Here is a 17,122-nt window from a genome sequence, read left to right as displayed (position 1 = left end):
AACATCATAAAAAATGAAATCATGCCATATGTTTCACATCAGTTTATGCAATATATCTCTGACAATCCAAAGTCAAACTCAGTTCCCACTGCTATTCCTCAACTGTCTTGCAAGTAATGCAACACATCAGACGTAAATATATAGTGAAGACACAACCAGCAGAGAACCTACTATGTGTCAATGCCAGCAGCCCTTTTCTCAACTCTGCTACTTGCTCTGCCCTCTGGTTACGTTCGCATCCCTTACATCAAATTCGTTATTTAAGGCTAAAGGGTCTCTCTTTACATTAGTTTCGTTTTTCTCCTCTCTAAACTATTCAAGAGTCATTTCCAACATGAATTACAAAATAGCAGACACAAACACCCACTCTGATTCAGTTCCAATGTTTCTTAGGAGACTTTCCAGCTAGAAATATCATATATATCTATCTATCTATCTATCTATATCTATCTATCTATCTATCTATATCTATCTATCCTATATATATAGTATATATATATATATATATATAGAGATAGAGAAGAGGAGAGAGCGAGAGAGAGAGAAGAGAACGAGAGAGAGAGAAGAGAGAGAGAGGAGACCTGTTGAATGCCAGGTTTCAAATCAAATGAACTTTCCTCCGAACAAATTCGAACGCCTACCAAACTTCCAAACATAAAAGAAAAGTGTATTGACGCCATATCAACCATTAAACATGAAAAATATACGAGCTTTTCTATCTCAAATATTTTTCCATCTTTCTGCATGACATTCATTATATTATTTTTCAAAGTTCATTTAATTCTCATACCGAAATCACTTTAGTAATAATAATAAACAACTGTCAACAATTTTTTTCGTTGGAATAATGTGTTATAATGCTCATCTCGACAAAAGATATCTAGGGACAATTATCTCGGAAAATGCTCTCCCACATGACCAAAAGGTTACAACAGTAGATATGCAGTCTGCGGTAGGCGAAGAAGATACCCCACCCATGCACCGAACACACCCAAGGTCCATATACGACCGTATGGACCCTGGCCACACCCAGCAATGTTTAATTTCACTGATTTACAAGACAACCAGTGCGATGCAGAAATAACTATTATAACCATATGACAAAATCTAGACGAACGTGTCCACTTAAAAATATATTTGTATACACGAATCTTCTTAAGTTACACTTTATACTTTAACAATTATATGTATCACTACTACGACTACTTCTACTACTACTACTACTGCTACGAATAGTACTACAGAGTAGTGTTGCTGCAACTTCTACTCCTACCTATATTAAAAAGAGCAACAATTCCTGACTGAATGGCTACAAATACTACATATGACCTCTCTTCGTTAAACTTAACTAAAACATGACTTGATAATGGAGACAGATAAAAATGAAGTTGAAATGCTTTATAACTGGTTATTCTCCTGTCCTCTGCATTCAAGTCCAGTTCACCTTATTACGAAATCCGACAGAAGCAACAGTGACTCTCAATTCCCTACTCAGTGCCTTCCTTCGTTACTCACTTGGTCAGTGGCACCCCTGTTTCGGACTACACTACAACACACACACCACCCCTCAAATCAACACAACCGGGCACCGTGGGCACTCGAAGGCTACTACCCCAAATTCTCTTCTTGAGTTTGCAGACTCGCAGAGACACCGCTACTCGCACTCTCTCTCTCTCTCTCTCTCTCTCTCTCTCTCTCTCTCTCACCTCCAACCTACCCTCGAACCTCACCCAAGCCCTCACCCCTCAAGACTCTCTCCCCTCACTCCTTCTCACTATTCCGTTACACGCTGCATATGGTCAGGGTCTTCCAACAGCCAGCGCTGAATCTGGGTTTTAAGGGAAAGTAGACTATTTACGAATTATGTGCAGATATGAATTAATATAAGTTAAATCTGATTTAACGTCAATGTGCTACGAGTCATGCAAATGATGACTTGCTTTTCTGGCTCAAGTGTAGCTTAATAAGTTAGGCCGGTCAGTCTTGGCATCCGACTGAGCAGCACAAACGAAAGGATCCTTCACAAGTCACATAATAAAACAGTGGCCTCGTTGACCGTATTTCGAGGCGAGATAAACAGACGAGCAACTGATGATGTCGACAACCACTGGCGAAATGAGCATTTAACAGAGAGTTCATTAAACAGCATAAAGATGCACTTTCAAAATGAAAAAAAAAAAAGTGGGACATTTGTGAAACATTTCGTAACATGAGAGCCAGACATCTATAATGTTCGTGTTATTCACCATGGATGAAAAACATCGCATGACATTTACCGGAAGTGGAGTCAGTTCGAAGCGAGAAATTCAAATGCATAAACAATTGAAAATGCGCACGCATACACATGCATATACATACATACTAGCTGGCAAACCTAAGTCAAAGAAGTCAGTTAATAATTGCAAGGTCTGTGGTACAAGGCTGGCCAACCCTTACGATCGACACAGCTGTTCATGGATGACCAAGGCTAGCAATCTCAATTGCTCATAACCGAAGCTCTACAATTTTAGCGCCAAAGTCCCTCGTGAGAAAAACGCATGTGCAAAATTGTGTATGGATACATACAGACATACATACAAAGATATTTAAACTTTTGCCACATTCACCGTGGTATTTTCTATATTCACAAACATTAAGCTACAAAGGTCGTTTGATATTAAATTCCCTCTACCTCGAAATAACATACAATGAAGGGGAAGTTATAAGCGATAAGCACCCCGTCACCTGAGGGACAAGCTTGAGCTACAAAATGGTTGGGAACAGCGACTTCTCACTAACTCAAAGTCATTCGGCTGCCAAGAGACGCGCGTATGTGTGTGTATTATATATATATATATATATATATATATATATATATATATATATATATATATATATATATATATACATATATATATATATATATATATATATATATATATATATATATTATATATATATATATATATCTGCACGGATGCGTATCCAGGTCTATTATTTTGTGACAAAACAAAACTTTTCCAGTTTCCTGTTGCTTTTCTTCTCTTCAATGCTGAAATACAGACAAGAATTTAAAAATGTTGTAATGCTGCTCCATTTATTTCCCCTTATGCTGATTTAGCCTTAAATGCACAGCGATCATCACAGGTCAAGAGTGATTCCACTAAGACAGTGCAATGCTTATATACGCGCGCGCGTGTGTGTGTGTGTGAGTTTGTATATAAATATCTATAACACACATTTATAAATTTTTTATATATATATATATATATATATATATATATATATATATATATACATATTATACAAAACATCTATTTGAGGGTATATGTATGTAAATATGCATGTATTTATGTATATATATATATAAAGGGTCTATTTTGAGAAATGTTTACATACTAATATTTGTAACATCAGAAAAATGCATGGAGGCAAAATAACATAGGAATCTAACATAGCAGCATTTCAGACTGGTGATGACTGCAAGGTGAGACAAAGTTATAGCAAGTGGTGTACCACTTCAAGCTATGACGTCCCCTTTGAAGTCAAGCTGGTCATCGAAGTTCTACTCTTCTGCTTCAGTAGGAGAGGATACACCAAGAGCAGAGAGAGAGAGAGGGATCCCGGAGTCAACTCGACTTTGTGGAACCGAAGCGCGAGTATTGAAAAAAATAGAAGATGCTGAGATGAACAGTTTGCAGGAACGGAGCTAAATGTGTCGATATGTGAAAATGGTACCATTATTGACGTATGTGAAAGAATGGATCATTGCTTTGAGATGGTTCCATCATATGGAGAGAATGGAGGAGGTGATACGTGAATTTTCTATATATAGCACCACACGGATGATATGAAAAATAGTATTTAATTTCTCGTTTATGGACTTTGAAATGTATATATACAGACAGACGTGCAAACACAAACACACACACACACACACACAACACACACACACACACAACAACACACCATAATATATATATATATATATATATATATATATATATATATATATATATATATATATACACACACAACGCACACATCACACACACACACACACATATATATAATATATCTATATACACACACAGACACGCATATATATATCATATACACATATATATACTATATATATATATATATATATATGCACATATATACACACAAAATTATGCGTGTATAAGCCTTACTTGAAAAGAGAGAATCCTCATCAGGCTTCAAGCTCTTTGCGCTGGTAGGCCTTTCACTGCTAATGGCTTCGAAAATATTTAAACATCTTATCAAGGATCTCCGGTCGTTAAGAGCCACGCAGTAACTTCAAAAATGTTTTCATAGGAATAAAAAATGGATCTATCTGTAGTTTCCACGGAGGCAATTATCAGTTCCCATATATCAAGATTCAGAAGATATCTAAGTCTTCGACTTTATAGCCAGAAAGTCGGGTCTAACCGTAAAAACCTTGAGGCCTTTAATGCTAGACAAACAAACTAAGAAGTCTGTTATGTTGTATAAATGTGTGTAAGTATATATATATATATATATATATATATATATATATATATATATATATATATATATATATATATATTATATATACTTATGTGTGATCTCGTGTGTGTTATAATGTACATTTAGTACATACATGCATGTTTTTCATTTACTATCCAGTATTCCCTTAGTGATGGAAGCTCCAATGATGATGCGCTTTCATACCCGACATAGTATTCGGTAAGGATGGGTGTCCCCCTCAGCCTCTCTGCACAATTGCATGAGTTTTTATAAAGGAAAAAGGATTAATGAAGTCAAGAAGTTTGAAATGTGTAATAATGTATATTGTTGTGAGAATGATTCTGCTCACAAGAGTACATAATCACAGTTATTAAACTATTAAGGTAGAGTTCGTCTGAATTCAGGTCTACTCAGAGATCCTGAGTATGTTAATGATATGCTTAAAGGAGTAATAGATATAGACCTAGGCCTACATTCATGGGGTAGTATTATGCTTTCATAATTGTTTTTATGCTTGAATTTCAGCTCAGTAATGAATGTATAGAAGCAGACGCACTTATTTATCTACACCAATTTACTGTGCTAAAAGTAAGCGGGTACAAAAAGTGCCCAGGTCACCTAGTGTTGCCTAAGAAACCCAATTGACCGATATTTACATTTATTCCCAAAGGTTTCAATATCAATTAATTGCCTCTTCAGGAAGAATATCACAGGACAATAAACATAATAAAGAAAAAAGTTAAAGGCAGCTGAAGTGCCAGAATTACATCAATGTCGTCGTTAATCATCGATCAAAAACAATCTCATCAATGAGAGTTGATTTTATAACGATATATCTAACAACAGAGCCAAATTCAATATCAAACCCTCCCTTGCATGGAATGATTTGTATAAATGGATTTGGTATATGAATCCTTATCTTGCACAATGCAACATAGTTTGCAATGATCCACTTGAAAGAAAGAGAAAAAAGGAAAACGCTAGCTTGCTAAATCTCTCTTCGTTTTTCGCAGAGCTCCATTCATTCCCTCCTACGTATGTCTTCCTTCGCTGCCTCTTCCTATTCCCCAGATGTAAGTAAGTAGAGCTCGAGCCTTTCTCCCGCTACCAAGAACCTGGTAGTCAATAACATCAATCTGCATATGAAGCTCAGTCTGTCAAAAGACAGGACAACTGGGAAAAGAAATAAAGTGGGATGAAAATACGGTCGGCTCCTCGAGACGATAAGAAAGGAATCTCTTCTTCTAAATATACAACCAAGATGTATACATATACATAAATGCATACGTAAGTAAATAAATGCTTACCCACACAAAATGACAGATGGATAGATAGATAGATAGATAGATAGATATCAATAACACCTCTATTCATTTATTTTTTGAGGAAGTGGGTCCAGAAATTATCCTTTTCAATCTCGTTCTATTTTGTGGGTTTACGTTCTTGCCACTCGCCTTCACCCTGAGAGCGACTCTCTACACTCGCTGCTCTAGCTACCATGTTAGTAGTTCACTGCCTGGGTCATAAGAGGAGCAACAAGTTTTAGTATGGTATGTTCATTACTATATATATATATATAATTATATATAGTATATATATATAATATATATAATATACTATATATATATACTGTATAGATATATTATATATATACAGGTGATATATATATATATATATCTTATATATAATCCATGTTAAATCATTATATTATATATCATATATATATATATATATATATATCATACATGTATATATCTATATATATATATATATATCATATATATATATATAATATATACTGTATATATATATATTATATATATATTATATATTATACGTATAATATATTAGTGTGTGTGTGTGTGTTGGTTGTGTAGAAAGAAAGGGGAGGGGTCCCTTTAATTCAATACCATAAAAAAGGATACAGATTATGATACCCTCCAGATCTTAAGTAAACATCCAAAAAGGGACGAAAACAGGCAAACACAAAAACATTAAAAGCCAAAATGAAGAAAAGAATTTCGGTATCTAAACAGTAACATGATTTAGATCTGAGAGGCAGCTGTAGCTGGATGATCACAAAACATAATATTAAGATAATATTATGTCCATTATATAATAATAATAATAATAATAATAATAATAATAATAATAATAATAATAATAATAATAATAATAATAATAATAATAATACTTTGAACTGATATGAATGTGATCAATAAATTCCTCTTCTAACAATTAACCAAAGTGTAGTAAATCTCACTGACGTATTTTCATGTTTTATGAAAGATAAAGAAAAAAATAGTTATGATATATAATGAAACGGTCCTTGGACTATAGTGGTCAACGTTTCGAGCCTCTACCTGGCCCCTACCCCCCGCCCCCCTCCAAATTTCTTCCACTAACGCGCGCGCAAACACACACACTCACTAGAAATAGCTTGTTCACAGTGTACAAGCTTACAAACAAACCATTATATCCTGGTGGGGTTAAATAAAGAAAATTCACATACCTATTGAAAGATCAAAATATCTTTAAATCTTTGCTGTAGATATCAAGGAATTTTATAAAAGTAAAATTTCTACTGCACTTCATAATTCGTACGAATTCAGATACCATGTCCATTTTATAAATGCACATCACCAGAATACTCGTATTCTGCTTTCCAATGGATTTTTAAATAAATGTAACTAAATGGTAAAAGTGCCAAAGGTGTGTCGCATTAAGTTGTTGTAACAGAAAAAAATGGCCCATTAAGTTTTATAGGACATTAAACGCGTTACATGCAACGTTGCAAAGCTTTCAACCAACAAACTACTCTTCTAAGATGCTGAGCAAAGCTCACATCACTGAAACTCAAGTACGAAACAATTCTAATTATGCACATGCTCTCTCTCTCTCTCTCTCTCTCTCTCTCTCTCTCTCTCTCTCTCTCTCTCTCTCTCTTACAGAAATAAATTTCATTTTAGGTAAGAAAGAATACTTGTTTCTTATCTGTAAAATCTCCCATATATTTGTGGTTACGGAATGCTACAACGAACAGAGAAAACAAGGCCATCGTCAGGAATTTCTATATAATCAATGGGATCAAGAAAGACATACTAATGTCACGTAGCCCACCCCCTTCTCTCTCTCTCTCTCTCTCTCTCTCTCTCTCTCTCTCTCTCTCTCTCTCTCTCTCTCTCTCTCAGGGAGAAGCGTTTCAAATTAGGCCTTACAAGAAAGAAGATAAATATCTTTTTTAATAAAGGCAAACTGACCTCGAATAGAGATGATGAAAGATTCATCTCGAGGACACCCAATTTATCATGAACCACCATCATATTAATATTGCCTATTAACAAACTAACATTCTCTATTGTACCACATAAAATTGAGATGAGAAATTAGAAAGGGCACGAAAATAAAATCATTCACGCAAGCCACTTGTGTGAGACATTATTTTACCCAAAAACCTAAATCAACTTCAAAAAAAAAAAAAAAAAAAAAAAAAAAAAAAAAAAAAAAAAAAAAAAAAAAAAAAAAAAAAAAAAAAAAAAAAAAAAAAAAAAACAACTTGCCGACGGCTTCTGTTTCCCTCCGCCCACAAAAGATGTATTAGAGCGCTTAATACCTAAGTGTGAACATGAGCTCATGTAACTGGATAATCCCAAGTAACAAGGCCTACATCCGGAAAAGAGAGAGAGAGAGAGAGAGAGAGAGAGAGAGAGAGAGAGAGAGAGAGAGAGAGAGAGAGAGAGAGAGAGAGAGGAGTTGGCAACACGTATCCACAGAATATGCTAGACGTTAAAGGAAATATAATCTTTAACACTTAAGGGGTCATTTAATATTAATGACACAATGCAAGCCGTACCAGAGTAATAAGTTTTTCAACATTAGTAGCGAAGATACAACCCCTATAAAAATAAATAAATAAATAAATAAATAAAAAAGAGGGGGGGAGTCGAAATTCGACCAACGTGAGATTTACACAGAGGGGACCGGAAGGAGAAGGGAAGATCTGAAGGTGGTAAGAAGTACAGTTGTTTACGGTCCTTGTTACTTAGCGCTTCCTCCAGGCGTCATTGAGTGTTTACTACAAGCTCCTAGAAGCTTCTCTCATCTTAGCCCTCATGCGAAGCCTACCAGAGGGTGGCTCATCAGACATCATCCTGGACCCTGTTCTTGATGGATAAGTAACACTTATAAGATGGGGGCCGGTGATGCTGATGGGTTTTTTCTCTCAGACTACCAAAAGATAAAACGACTAGATGTATTCTGAAATCCGCAATTTTTAAAACTATAATTTTTCAGAAATCTGAGTCACACTCAAGGTACAAATAAAGAACGTCGTTAGTTTCCACCAAGGACAAGAATCGAGGAAAGTTTAGGAAAGTTTAGTTTCTAATCTACCTCATAGTGACATCGCAACTTTGCATGCTGTGTCAGGCAGCTACAGCCTGCATTTACTTAAAAAAAAATTGCCTCCATCTGCCCTGTTCTTTGTAGCATTCCCAAATCACCAATATATGTGAGATTTTCTACGCAAGAGAACAGAAATTATGTTTCACACCTGCAATAAAATCCAACTTCAGAATTACCCTCTGATAACAAACATTTTAAGCAGTTATTCTGTTTAGGTGATGTTTCGATATTTTAACACTAACATCAACAATTAAAAATAGAAAAAGACTAAAGACCTGTTTTGCACCTCTTTAACAATTCAAAGTATAATAACTTCGTTACTGAACTTTATTTAGAACAATACTCCAATGCCTGCCCCTCCTTTATCGTCTGGGTAAAAGGTGCCACCACCAGAGAGAGGAAGATGGATGCGCCTGAAATGTACACCAGATGGACAAGTCATGTGTGGGGACCAACCAATAACATTTGTTTCACGTACTTTCTCACACCTCATTTTCTCATTCCAAGAAGTCAGTGGGGCCCGTGAGGCCACAGTCTTTGATGTTATATGCGTGCCACAGCTTTCCTCTTTTCTCCGCTGCTCGTCCTTATGTTGCATTTATTTATTAAATTAAATTTGCCTTCTAAGACTCCTTTATAGATCAGTTAAATTACGAGTAAATTATGAAGAGGCATTATCGCAAAAAACGACCAATGTCATCCTCACTTCAATTCTAATTCACAAAAAACAATTTATTTTACTTCGAAAGATTTAAGTGATTCCTACATATTTGGCCTATTTTCCATAGAAAAATGCAAGGGCTGTCAAGAAGTACAAGGAATGTGGTAAAAACTGGTAATCTTCTTCTACCGGAGTCATAAAAGTAAAAGTACTGAGCCTGCATTCAGGTTAGCTTTATAACTTACTGGTGCCACAAGCGTCCGCCCTTTTACAACGGAAGATTTCAAAAAAAGTTTGTGGTCTGCATTTAAAAGCAAAGCTGCTACACTAATATGGTCACACTTTCACATAACGATCTTTGCATTTAGAAACGGAAAATATTCTCGTTGGTTGTGGATCGTTGAACTGCATAAGTGAAGGAAAGAAAATGTTAGCAAATTTTAAGGAATTGTCCGTCCAGTTTACATGACACTATTATTAAATAACTTTATTTTTCTCATGACATATAATTACCATCAGTGAATACAACTAACAAAATAAGACATTTAGAACTATTTCTTATTTACCAACAACTTTGAAAATGATAATAATGATATTAATGGTCTAAAACGTCCACAATAATATAAAAGTTAAAAGTTCGTGTAAAACTTATAACATTTATATCATTGTGAACCTTTTAGAAAATTTGATGAACTCTCGAGAGAAGAGAGTTTTTCCCAACAACAACAAAATTATATTACTATTAATAGCTGGGATCAATGGAGCTTTCCTGGTTATGTGACTTCAAAACAGAACCACTGTTATCGTTACGGGTAAAATTAGGAAACACAAAATTTCTTCATCAACTCTTATGATTTTGAAGCGCGAACGACACTGTCCAAAATGGATAAGACTGTTTTAAACATACTCAATATACCTTGATACTACAAGAAAACGAAGAGAGAGAAAAAGATTGGGACCTATTAAGATTTGCGTTTAGGCTTGCATAATACAGTTCCATCACTGGAAAATAAGATGGTTCGCTTAGAGCCTCTTAGTATAACACTTACCTTCAATTTCACCTTTCATTAAGAAACGTACAATTTTTTCCTCTCAAGTTGCGATAATCATAACCAGACCTGCAGCTGACAGTTCACCGGTCAACGTGATGTTAAATAATAATCAAAATGTCCACCGGACTTGCGGTGTCTTCTACAATCTTTTGCTGGTATCCTGTGTTCCCAGACCAGCATCTTCAACGTATAAATCTACCTGAAGCTGCGTTAATGTTATAAGGGGTCTGTTGCAAGGAGTACACCTTCGAATCCTAACCGGGGCAGAAGCACTTGACACTTATAATCCTCTTCATAAGTAGGCTATTCCCGGGTATAATGATTTCGATTTTAAGTGATATTTGTTGCTTAACATCTGAGATAATCCATATCCATAATTCATATGCTATTGTAAATCCCTTTTTCACGTGTGACTAGTGACATTGTCAATGTATCTGGCAATACTCTCTATGACAAAAGCACGACATAAATAAACACTTTAAATGATAACATTTTCGTACTCAAGAGTTACGTGTAAACAAAATCACTGTATTACAGAGAGAGAGAGAGAGAGAGAGAGAGAGAGAGAGAGAGAGAGAGAGAGAGAGAGAGAGAGAGAGAGAGACATACGAAAATAAAACCTGCTAAGTATATTCAAACGAACCCCTTCAACTGAAATATAACCAACAAAATACTGACAAAATTACGCTACTGACACTATTTCTTGGTTCCCAAAATGCTGCCTATAACAGTGGCCCACGTATACATAAACCAACCTTAATGGCACGCAGAGTCTTCCCTGTAACTCCAATGTTGGGTTACTGCCAAAAGATATCCGCCACGGAACTCGTGTTTTACAACGATTCCTAAACATTTAATGTGATCATTACGTCATTAAGTTACAGCCACAAATCATGATAGTCATACGATGGCTGTGTTTCCCTTGATAGTCTCGTGCGATGGCTTGACCTGTTCTCGAGATTACAGAGCTTAATGTTTGGAACTAAAAATATCCCTTTTCAATTTTACCATGATCAAATCAGATTAGTTGACCATTGCCAATACAGCATTGTGTGTTCAAGCCAATTCTAGGGCTGAGAACTAAAAGGGCCAATGTCAAAAAATGGCCGATTCAGTGCTATAATGGCCAATGTTATAAGTTAAGCAATCGCCCCCCCAAAAAAGCTTTCGTTTGTTGTACTTACCTGAATTTTAATAAAGGAAGCAATATTTTAAATGCGTTTTTCTGAAAACATGGTTTTACGACATTGGCTCTTCTAGTTCTCAGTCCTAGAATTAGTACTGGAAGACGGAAAGGGTCAAAATTAGAAGGAAGGTGACGAAAACAAAGCTTTTATATCTCTGACGAAATGTTGGAAACTGATCAAGATTCTGCAAGGATAAAATAGACTTAATTCGCGAATCCCTTCTGATACCGAACTAACTTAGAAGCCCATATTCTTAAATGTTTTTGCTCAGACTAGCAGATGGGACCGCACACAAATACTAACTTAACGCTCAATTGCAATGTCGCCACAAATTACGCGACAAATCACGAAGAAAGGAAAAAAGATGCCAGCGCATCATTCAGCAAATAGGACCTCAAAAGCTATACAATACTTTTTCGTTCCTTCGAAATGACTGATAAGAAAAAGTCGCAACCCGACACAAACTTGACCAGAAAACGGGAAGCAGGAAGAAAAGAAACGGTCTTTCTAGGTACAATATGAAGAGGGAGAACTATTATAGACAGGGCGAGTCACAGACGCAAGATTGGCTGATAACAGCCAACACAATAGATGCTGTTTACATCTCTCGGTCGCTGACACCCACCACCACCTGTGCCTGACGCACCTTTCTGAAATCTACAGCTGCATAGAAACTAGAAACCACCGTACTTTCTCTCTCTCTCCCTCTCTCTCTCTCTCTCTCTCTCTCTCTCTCTCTCTCATACGCACAAAAGAAAATCACTCCTAATATCCCTTCCATAAAAAGATACGTAAGGCTATATATATATATATATATATATATATATATATATATATATATATATACACGTATATATATAGTGTGTGTATGTGATTGTATGTATGTATGTGTGTTTTCTTGTGTGTGTGTGTGCATTAGCTCTGTATATTCTTTATCGGAGAAATTAAATCTATAGTAAGGATTCAATTTTAATATTTTTTCTATTATATAGTATATCTACATATCACATCATTTATGCAATGGTGTTTGTGTTTTGTATATATGTATGTATGTGCGTATGTATATATCATTTGGAACATGAACCAACTGACTTGAAGTTCCTGTATCTAAAGAATATGGTGTTCATTTGAAAGAAATGACAAAAGATAACAGAAAATACAGAAAGAAGAGATTGGTCATCAGAAAGGAAATAAATTAACAAATTATTTAATATTTAAAAATTTTAATAAATTATTACAAGAACAAGGAGAACTGCTTTCGGTTAGTAATGAATAGCATCTTCACTTGGACTTTCGAAGTTCTATTTGCACAACAACCACAGTAGGAGTTGTGGCTGAATATATATTAAATATATATTATAATTATTATATATCTAATATATCTAATATAATATATAATTATATATATATATTTCCAATGTAGCAAGAAGGAACAAGTGCTTGACAATATCCTTCAGTGAAACTGGAACTTTGAAAAGTACCTGTTCTAAGTACTTGTTCCACTTACCTTCTATCGTGGATCTAAGGGTATAGATAGTCGAAGTAGATAGATAGATAGATAGATAGATAGATAGATAGATTGATAGATAGATAGATAGGTAGATTGATAGATAGATAGATAGATAGATACACGCATACGTACACAGCATCTACTAGTCAGTTAGTGCCGGTTAAGCAAGTGGCATGTAACTTCCCACCTCTTGGACAGTTAGCCACTACAAAACGTGAGATCCTAATGCAAAAAAAAATTTTATATTCTGGCGTGCGTGGCAAGGTCCGAGCCCAATTCTTGAGTACCTAAAAAGTGTGAAGGGGTCGCCAAGTTGAGGGGGCATCATGGTTATTACAATAAAACACACACACACACACACACACACACACACACATATATATATATATATATATATATATATATATATATATATACGTATATACATTTGTTTGTATGTAATTATTGTGCAAATATTGACCCACGTAGTGAAGTATGTAGTACCTGGTGGTTAATTTACTCTGGTGGGTTGCAGCCAATATCAGATATGGTATGGGTCTATATCATCATTATCTCAAAAAGATTTGAAGGCACACCGCCCATATCTCTTCCCGCTGCAGATGAGTGCCAGCTTAGGCCGGGGTCAACAAAGAGGGAGAGCATATATATATATATATATATATATATATATATATATATATATATATATACTATATATATATATATATATACAAAGAGAGAGAGAGAGAGAGACAGAGAGAGGCGTTTAAAAGTTATAACTAATTAAACATTTACATCACGCATTAACGCGTAACAAGCACACCACTGAACGTAACCCCCCCTTCACCCATCAGAAAGCCACTTCATAAATCAAAGGCCAGGTGAAGCGCGAATACGAAATGAGCCATGTCTAAATCAAGCAAAAAACCCTCGCGAACTGACCAATCTCTTACCTAATCCCAGACAAGCGAGCAAAATCCCTCAAGCACTTAGTAGAGGCTCTTTGGTTATGCCACAACCTGTTCTCGGTCTACCTGGCAACCTGATAAACAGAATACCAACATTGTAACCAGAGAGAACCCCAGACCTTCGAATACCTTAAAACACCATGAAAGCAACTTCACACTAATGCGAGTCTTAGGCTAATTAGCAATGGGGAGGAGAGGACACTGAAAAGGTAAGTCTGTCTTTAAGAGGATCATCCTATCGCGTACGTTAAAAGTAGTTCTTGAAACACCACGTCTGCGAGGATTAGATGCCAAACGCGATAACACCCATAAACTTCACAGAGCTGGCCTGAATACTAAGGATCCAACGAAGTCATGCTGCTGAGAGAGAGAGAGAGAGAGGAGAGAGAGAGAGAGAGAGAGAGAGACTCAAGGTAACAAAATATATCTCTCTTGAGTTCACAGCCTCAGACCGAATGACTCATTCAGTATTTCAGGCAGTCCACCTTCAATAACAAAAAAACGTCAGAAAAATTAATTTAATACATCTATCATATTTGTATCTCGGAAACGATTTCAAGGATCCATAATATGGCGGAATAAACGGATTTTAATTCTTCTCTCACTGTCTTTCAGCATAATATGAAAGAAAGAGCAGCTGGGTGAGTTCTGGAATTCATAACGCACATTAATGAAAAAAATTAAACCGCTAAAGCTTAGAAAATCTAAACCTTAAGGAAGTGCAAAGACATTAAACCCCGAAAGTCATCAATGAACATTTCAGTGAAAACACACACATTCAGTACTTACGAAATCATCAGCCAGTGTTTACCAGGTTCCTATGTGAGAATAGAAACAGTAATTTAGGAACCTTCGAAGGCCTTGTTCGACACCCATTCACAATGGAAGCCTCACACACAGCAGGTTCCTCCATTAATCCCAACAACGGCGATTAGTTTATAACTCTCCAACAACGCCAGAGATCAAATGGATGCTGCAGAAATCCACCGCAAGATCACCCAAGGATTATTGACCGCTAATCCAGAACGATCTTTCACGCAGCCAACTCTGTAGCATTTGCTCTCTCTCTCTCTCTCTCTCTCTCTCTCTCCCCCCCTCTCTCTCTCGCTCTCTCTCTCTCTATATATATATATATATATATATATATATACATACACACACACACACACACACATATATATATATAATATCTATATATATATGTGTGTGTGTGTGTGGTGTGTATGTGTTTGTATAGAATCTACTAGTAATTTTTACCACATACATATGAAATTGTAATAGCCTCTCAAATTCTTTGCTTTTGTTTGGTTACGTTTGTCACTACAAAGCCTTGAGCTCCAACTTCAAAGAAATTTGTTTGAAGAAATCATAATGTCTGGTAGCGGGAAACGTACCCGCGATACCATAATCACGATTAGGTCACTAGTGACAAGAGCATCCAAAACAGAGCAAAGAATTTGAGAGGTTAAGAGGGCATTGTGGCCATTACAATTTTATTTCATATATATATATATATATATATATATATATATATATATATATATATATGTGTGTGTGTGTGTGTGTGTGTGTGTGTGTGTGTGTGTTTGTGTCTGTATTTCTTACCTTCTCATTTCTTCTTGCGCCAGGTAAACCCGGCAAACAATTAACCCCAACAGTGTCAACCTTCCTCTTTTTATTTTTATACAAAATACATAGTATACACTATAATTCCATGATGGATAGCTGGCTTAAGAGTCCCGTCATATATTCCCATCTTGGGCTCCATAGATACTTTAAGTCTCTTCCCAATCTCTCGTACGCACACAATACAAAGCTAAACATCCATTATATCAACTACCAAAATACCTATAAGAATCAATCCCTTTCACGCTTCCGCCACGTCATTACTTCCTTTTCTACATTTTCAGTTATCCCCATAATCTTAATTACCCTTTCACATTCTCAACTTTTTCCTCTTGAAAACTCTTTCAAAAGTTACCGGAGGTTCTCTTCACTATCCATGATCAGTAACGTCGTGATCTTCTCACACCAGCCATTCTGCATGCCATGCACACGTCATTTTTCTCATCCCACAACTATATGAATAAGCCATGACAGCTTAGCACACCCTTCTTCCAAACCCTCTTTTACACCAAACCAGTCGCTCTCCCACCTATGTATCCCACCTAAGTGTTTGTTCAACTGATCTCAACAACCTATCTTCTGCATCATACATCCGCAATATGTACATTTCAAATTGTCTCTCTCTGATTTTTTATGTTTACGAATATCCGTAAAACTTATTCTTTTCTCAGAGGTCTGGATAAACTAACCCTTCATAATAATAATAATAATAATAATAATAATAATAATAATCATAATAATAATAATAATAATAATAATAATAATAATAATAATAATAATAATCTTTCCATATACTGTACCGCAACAAAGACTTTGCCAACACACATTCTTTATTGTCTTAATTCACAATGTTCTTCTCCTATCAATCCTGTAGTACATAATTTAGTTTTGTACATAATTCAGTTTCCTTGTAACATAAATACTTAGCTCTGACACAAACGTTGCTGCATGTGAATTCCGTCTTGCCAGTACTAGTATAGTTTGACAAAACTGGTCAGCGTTCATCGGAGTTATGAAGTAAGTTAGCTAAGCATTTGTTATTCTAAAATATCTATACATGGACTTTATTTGCCTACATGTACTGGTAAAAAAATAGACTACCCGTCAAGGTTTTAGATTTCAGTCTTTGTCTGATTAAGTTCACATTTTGGCACATCAGCTTCTATCCCATCTTGCTGAAAGGGTAAAACCTGTAGTCTGTTTTGGGTGCTTTGCAGCAGATTTCTGGCTTTGTTCGCAAAACT

The 17,122-nt window shown here is 35.7% G+C and overlaps 1 protein-coding gene across 6 annotated transcripts in view; it reads right to left on the bottom strand.

Annotated features, from left to right (window-relative positions):
• LOC135211236 (FERM domain-containing protein 4A-like) overlaps positions 1–17,122 on the bottom strand; it is a 770,148-nt gene that overhangs the window by 366,239 nt on the left and 386,787 nt on the right. The window contains exon 1 of one of the 6 annotated variants that reach the window (XM_064244498.1): positions 1,516–1,623. The exons of 4 other annotated variants lie outside the window; for them this stretch is intronic. The gene's annotated coding sequence lies outside the window, so the exon portion shown is untranslated. Of the gene's footprint in view, positions 1–1,515; positions 1,624–17,122 lie in introns of those variants that run through there. One more of the 6 variants, XM_064244499.1, reaches the window with a different exon arrangement.

Source organism: Macrobrachium nipponense, chromosome 4 (genome assembly GCF_015104395.2).
Source record: "Macrobrachium nipponense isolate FS-2020 chromosome 4, ASM1510439v2, whole genome shotgun sequence".
Lineage (NCBI taxonomy): Eukaryota > Metazoa > Arthropoda > Malacostraca > Decapoda > Palaemonidae > Macrobrachium > Macrobrachium nipponense.
The sequence above is the reverse complement of the archived record's forward strand: the minus strand, read 5'-3'. Positions and strand labels throughout refer to the sequence as shown.